At 38.8% G+C, this 7,094-nt stretch overlaps 1 long non-coding RNA gene across 1 annotated transcript; it reads left to right on the top strand.

The window, feature by feature from the left end:
• Positions 1-6,193: 6,193 nt before the first annotated feature.
• On the top strand, positions 6,194-6,836 carry LOC311035675. The gene is made up of 3 exons (XR_014599761.1): positions 6,194-6,331; positions 6,431-6,564; positions 6,707-6,836. It is a non-coding gene; the product is annotated as an uncharacterized lncRNA (long non-coding RNA).
• Positions 6,837-7,094: the final 258 nt, after the last annotated feature.

Raw genomic sequence — 7,094 nt, forward strand, 5'->3', positions numbered from 1 at the left:
TTGTCAGTCTCCCCACCTCTATCAACATTGATCCTGGCATTAACTCAGGGAGGATAGACTGGTCTAAATTAACCAGTGAGGCTATTGACTGTTACACTGCTACTACTGATAACCTGCTTGATAACATTGACCTGCCTAAGGAGGCACTGTACTGTAATAACCTGAACTGTAAAAACCTGCAGCATGGCATCCAACTCTGTGTCATGTATGATAACATTGTGGAGGCTCTCGTTGCCTCTGGTAGGCAGCTCTGTAAAAAAAAGGGGGAAAAAAGGTGCACAACATTAAGCCTGGTTGGCATACTTTTGTGGCTGAGCATCATGTGGCGGCCAGGGCAGCATTCAAACGCTGGAATGACTCTGGTAGGCTCAGACAAGGTTCAGTGTTTGAGGAGAATGACTCTGGTAGGCCTAGATAAGGTTCAGTGTTTGAGGAGAATGACTCTGGTAGGCCCAGACAAGGTTCAGTGTTTGAGGAGAATGACTCTGGTAGGCCTAGACAAGGTTCAGTGTTTGAGGAGAATGACTCTGGTAGGCCTAGACAAGGTTCAGTGTTTGAGGAGAATGACTCTGGTAGGCCCAGACAAGGTTCAGTGTTTGAGGAGAATGACTCTGGTAGGCTCAGACAAGGTTCAGTGTTTGAGGAGAATGACTCCAGTAGGCCTAGACAAGGTTCAGTGTTTGAGGAGAATGACTCCGGCAGGCCCAGACAAGGTTCAGTGTTTGAGGAGAAGAAACTCACCAATGCAAAATGTAAATGTGCTGTTCGATCTGTATAAAGACAGGAGAACACTCTGAGAGCAGACTCTCTTGCTAGTAAAGACCTGTATGATTTTTGGAAAGCGGTCAAAGTAATGAACAACAGTAAAACATCCCTACCCTCTAACATAGAGGGTGCATGTGGCCCGGTTGAAATAGCTGAGGTATGGAGAAAACACTATCACAACTTATTTAACTGTGTAAAAAGTGGCACTGTGGCAGTAGATTATGTTGATCTGAAAGTGTAGTGATCAGGTCTGATGATGTGGTTGATGCCATTAGGTTGTTAGATAATAAGGCATGTGGCATGGATCACATCACAGCAGAACATCTCAAATTTGCAAGCAACAAAATGTGCCCTCTACTGGCCTTGTGCTTCACAGGTCTGATGGGTCATGGTGTCCTCACAGAAGCAATCACTTATGTAGAATTAGTACCTGTCCTTAATTTGTGTTGTGATATTGACCATGATACTGACCAAGATATTGACCATGATACTGACCAAGATATTGACCATGATACTGATATGATGCCGACATGATACTTTTTTTGATTTTTAGATTCCTTTGGCTATTCAAAAATAGCAGATCTACAAGCTCATAGCACGGCACCAAGTGCCACGCTATGAGCTTGTAGATCTGATATTTTTTTTAACTCAAATCTTATTGCTTCTACAAATGTCTTCTAAATCGTGAGTTTTCTTTCTTTCCTTTTACTTATGTTGCTATATATCAGTGGTTCTCAAACTTTTTCATGTCAAGGACCACCCAAAATGAAATAAAAAAACCCAAGAAGCAAAGATTTGAGTTAAAAATGTATTCAAAGATGTGCACACATTTTCAAGAAAAAAAAAAATAGCAGATTTACAAGCTCATAGCGCGGTACCGAGTGCCACGCTATGAGCTTGTAGATCTGATATTTTTGAATAGCCAAATTAATCTAAAAATGACAGACATGCGTTCCCGGATTAAATGGATGAAGGCACTTGAAGGAGAATCTCACAAGTGTGTCTCTTCCTGTGAATATACCCTCACACCAGGAAGCATGCATTTACTATATATGAGCCATTCTACCCAATTGGTTCAAATTCAGAGTTGGGAATTGTGTGAAATTTTAATTCTATTTTGGAAAAACTTTGACCATATTCATGTTGCACCAGATCTAAGGGACACATATTTAGTAAAAGTACAGTCAATTATCATATTGTATTTTCATAATCTTTTGGAATATCTTTCCTCTCCCAAAATTTGTCACTACCGAAACATGTAGAATTACCTTAGAATAAAGATACTTATATGAATGTATTAATTTATTTTTTCATCCTCCCCTGTACAGACTATTTCTAAAAAAGAATGTAGGTGGTTTCTACAATTAAATAGATTAAAATGAATATTTTAACAGATTTTTTAATATTGAATTCTTAAGATTTATCAAAATTAAATGCTATATTTCTTTGTAAAATGTATAAAGTTGATTATATTGATTTCAGAATTAATGATAGTTGAACACATACACCTAACCAATCATTATCATAAAATATTGGTTGATAACTTACTATCTTTGATTTTTGACAAAATAACTGGTGTTTCGGTTGTGACTGCACTATTTCGGTAGTGACTGTATTGTTACGGTAGTGACCATAGTATTTTGTTTACAAGGCTGTGCCATAGTCACTTAACTCTTTTTGCTAAACATTCATAGTTGACATAACTCATACACCTAACCAATCATTATCATAAAATATTGGTTGATAAGTCACTATCTTTGATTTTTGACAACATAACTGGTGTTTCGGTTGTGACTGTATTGTTACGGTAGTGACCATAGTATTTTGTTTACAAGGCGGTGCCATAGTCACTTAACTCTTTTAGCTAAATATAGGGCATCGCAGTTCCCGCCCACTTCCTGGTTCCACTGCAAAATACTCAATGCATTTTTCCCATTGACTTTTCCAAAAATATTTATATCAATTCATTTAAGCCTAGAATCAAGCTATCCAGGCTCCTGGTGAATCATGACCATAAAACGTTTGATTCTGTGAAAAAACTTTTTTGAAAACGGCAAAACAAAGGGTATTTATTAAATATCTAGTATATCATATAATTAAATATAAAATTAAAAAAATCACAGAAAAAAATGTTTAATGGTCATGATTCACCAGGAGCCTGGATAGCTTGATTCTAGGCTTAAATGAATTGATATAAATATTTTTGGAAAAGTCAATGGGAAAAATGCATTGAGTATTTTACAGTGGAACCCGGAAGTGGCCGCAACTGCGATGCCCTATTCACTCATAACAATGTTATGAGTGAATATGTTTGCTTTATGTTAGAAACATAATGAAAAATGATCAATAAAATATAGTAATTCATTATTGAAGCAATAACAATAGGTCTCATCTTCCATATAAATGTATTTGGAAGGACTTAACAATATTTGCAATTAATATTGAAAGTAAGTATTTTGTAACTGAAACACTTGACTAAAACATTTACAAGTCACTTGAGCATGCATCAATATTTTCACAGATTTGGCTTTTCGAACAATGCTTTAGACACTGCTGGGCTTCTTTGGACATGCCTCTGAGTGGCTTTCTCAGGTGGATGGATTAAGATGATGACCGTGTCCATGGTGCACAGTACCATATATTGTCCTCCAATCGCAGCTGTAAAAGAAGCGTGGATGGATTGTGGATAGTACAAATAAGTTGATGAATGCTCAGTGTACCTTTGTTAGTGGGCAGCTCTTTTGGAAGGATTGCGCTTATTCTGCATATCTGTTCCTCTTCCACGTAGATGAGCTTGACTTTAAGAGGTAGGAGTGTGTTATAAAGGGCTTTAGCTGTGGGCTTGTCGGACTCGTACCCCTAGCTACTCGTGATTCTGCAGTTAGCTTCATGGTGGCTCCAACTCCATAAGCAGGCCCTTTTCTGTGACCGGCTTCCAGGTACCTAACTCCAATTTACAGCAGTGAATCCCATCTGGAAGGTTCTTTCCTTGATATTGAACAGTCGGCCCATCACTGATGAAGAGGTTTTTGGGTGTTTGGATTGTTGTCCTTCAGGAACTAAATAATTGTTTGAAGTTGAACACAAATGTCAGGATGGTCATGTTTCATGGAAGGCGATAAGACATAGTGAGTGTACCATATGTCGTGTACACAGACACACATATGTGGTGTACACAGACAACAATTCTAGCCCACATCTCTGTATCACAGCTTTTGTGACACTGATCTCCTCTACTTCTCATAGTAGAGAAGATCGAATGCTCATGCATTCCTTTTTTCATAGTCTTCTGTCTTCATGAGCCACAGGTACCACCATGTGACTCCAGTCCCCCCTGATGTACTTGTGGTGTGTTGGAGTGACTTCCTATACGTGAGACGTTAGCCTGTGTGTCACAGCGTAGGTCTTCTGCAACTTTGCTCAAGCTCTTCAAGTTGATAACTACTGTCTGATCACCTTCGGTGCTAGGTCGTGTGGAAGCCCAACAAAACTTCTCCGTCTCCTTTGCCTGTCTCCCTCTGCCCCACTTTTTACATTTTGTTTTGGTATTTAGGTGTTTTATCTCTCCCTGCAAAACCACATGATGAAATAGAATGTACATATTACAATTATGTACATGTTTGAAAAACTTACTTTAATAATGTCTCAAAAGCATGAACATCCAATTTTGTCACTACCGAAACAATGATGTCACTACCGAAACTTGAGCATAATGTTTCAGTAGTGACTGTTTTGGTAGTGACAATTTTAGCTAGTTTTTAGCTTAACTCAAGAATGCTAGGCAAGACATGGCTTGCAAACACAGGTTTTAGCAGTTGTACATGGATAAAAAACGTACATGTGGCTAAAACCAGGCTCCACCTATGGACTAAAACTTGTTGTGTTTCGGTAGTGACATGAGAACATGGGACAGCTTTTTTTATATAATGTTTTTTAATTTAAAGAAAATCCACAAAATCAATCTTAATATTTCAACTTCCCTTTAAGATAAATATAAAGGATGTATTTAAAAATAAAATGTAATAAATTGAAAAATCATTATCATGTTGTTTTCATGAATTGAAATTTAGGAGTTAGGGGTTGGGACAGCCACCTCCCATTATGAAGTAACATAAAGTATATTTTTTTATATATTACATTTTGTTCTATCTCAATTAATGTATTGTGATTAAATAGATCATAAGATGATATTAGTACACATGTAAGGTCTGACTACTTAATTGTTTTTTAAAATAATGTTTTCATTGTGGGACTGCAATTTCAACCAATTCGGTAGAATGGTCCATATACCATATATATATATATGTATGTATGTATGTATGTATGTATGTATGTATGTATATATATGTATATGTATATGTATATGTATATGTATATATATATGTATGTATGTATGTATGTATGTATGTATGTATGTATGTATGTATGTATGTATGTATGTATGTATGTATGTATGTATGTATGTATATGTGTATGTATATGTATATGTATATGTATATATATATATTATTAATATATATATATATATATATATATTTTAGATAAAAATATAGGCTTCTCTCTTATACATGCCTCCTTTCAATAAAAACCTGGTACCCGCTACAGGCGCTACAGTTGAACAAATAAAAGTCCGGGTCACTATTAGAGCATTTACGGTATAGGTACAGTAGGTAGGTCGATACTTTAGTCATCCCAGAGGAGAAATTAAGGTGTTTACAGAAGCTCTCATAGAGACATCAATGAAACACATTATAATAAGAAATAAAAATAACAACAAGCATAGTCAACCTACAATATGAAAAAGTGAATCAGGGCCCATTGAGTCTTTCAAGCAGCAAAATGTGAGTGAGTGAGAGGAGTACAGCGCACTCATTGAATATCTCAAATATTATGCACGTAAATGTCTCCTGAAATCGGACGCTGAAAGATTGAGCACCACTGATATAGAAACATAGGTCTTTCAGAAAACTGTTGGGATTTAGGAGACATGTAGAATCGGCTTCAGGTCTCAATGGGCTAATGCTCAGCCTAGTGCTCGACCCATTATAGTTAAGGTGTTTGGTGCTTTCATATACTGTATAAGGGGGGGGGGGGCAGAATGGTCCTACTCCTTGTTTTGTATCAGTCATTGTTCCAGCATACATTCTCCTTGTTAAGTAGTGACTAGATAGAACCTCAATTAACCTTCATCTTATGACGCTGTGGCATGCTGAAAATAGCCGATCTGCAAGCTCACAACACGTCGACTCGCACCCCGGCGCGTTGGGAGCTTGCAGATTGCCTATTTTTGGGGGGTGACCAATTCCTGTTGACTTTTTGGGGCATTTTGTGCACAATCCTCCGTGCCATTCTGATTTGTATATTCAATATTCAATGGTTCAACTTGGTTAGTACTGTTTGTTTTGTATTTTGCAGGTATCCCATCACTATCGGGAACACGACTTGTGTTTTTGAGAAGGAGAATGACCCGTCGCTGCTGCGCTCGCCCTCGGCAGGAAAACTCATCCAGTACACTGTAGAGGACGGTGGGCACGTGTTCTCTGGCCAGTGCTATACTGAGATGGAGGTGTGATATCCAAATGAAAGAGCATTAACGGCAAATTCGCCCTAATTTCATGGACATGAATTTATAGATGTAAACTGCATTAACATGTGTGTTTTCCAGGTGATGAAGATGGTGATGACTCTGACCGCTTCAGAGTCTGGTTGTATTCATTATGTGACAGGGCCGGGGCTGCACTAGAGCCTGGCTGCGTCATTGCCAAGCTCCAACTGGACGACCCCAGCAGAGTGCAGCAGGTATATTATGTGGACTACGCCTGTTCTTGTGTCATTGCCGATCTACAAGCCTGTGAGCTTGTATGTTCACCAATTTCGGCATCCCCAGAATAGGGACGCTAGGGTTCATATGCTCCTCTAACTATGTGTTTTTGTCCCTAAGGCGGAGCTGCACACAGGGGCCCTGCCCACTATCCAGGCTGTAGCATTGAGAGGGGAGAAGCTACACAGAGTGTTCCACAGTACACTGGACCACCTGATCCACATCATGAATGGCTACTGCCTGCCCGAACCCTTCTTCTGCATCACGGTCCGAGTTCACGCGTGCACAAGAAACAAACACCTACCTAGCTAATAGCAACACAGTATAGTGGTTGATAAACATGCTGTTCTTTCTATCTCCCCAGCTTAGGGAGCGGGTGGAGAGGCTGATGAAGACCATGCGAGATCCCTCCTTGCCAGTGTTGGAGCTGCAGGACATCATGACCAGTGTGTCTGGTCGCATTCTCCCTGCTGTTGAGAAGGCTGTCAAGAAAGACATGACACAGTAT

The sequence above is a fragment of the Gymnoscopelus microlampas genome, assembly GCF_963454915.1.
Source record: "Gymnoscopelus microlampas genome assembly, chromosome: 2".
Classification (NCBI taxonomy): Eukaryota; Metazoa; Chordata; class Actinopteri; order Myctophiformes; family Myctophidae; genus Gymnoscopelus; species Gymnoscopelus microlampas.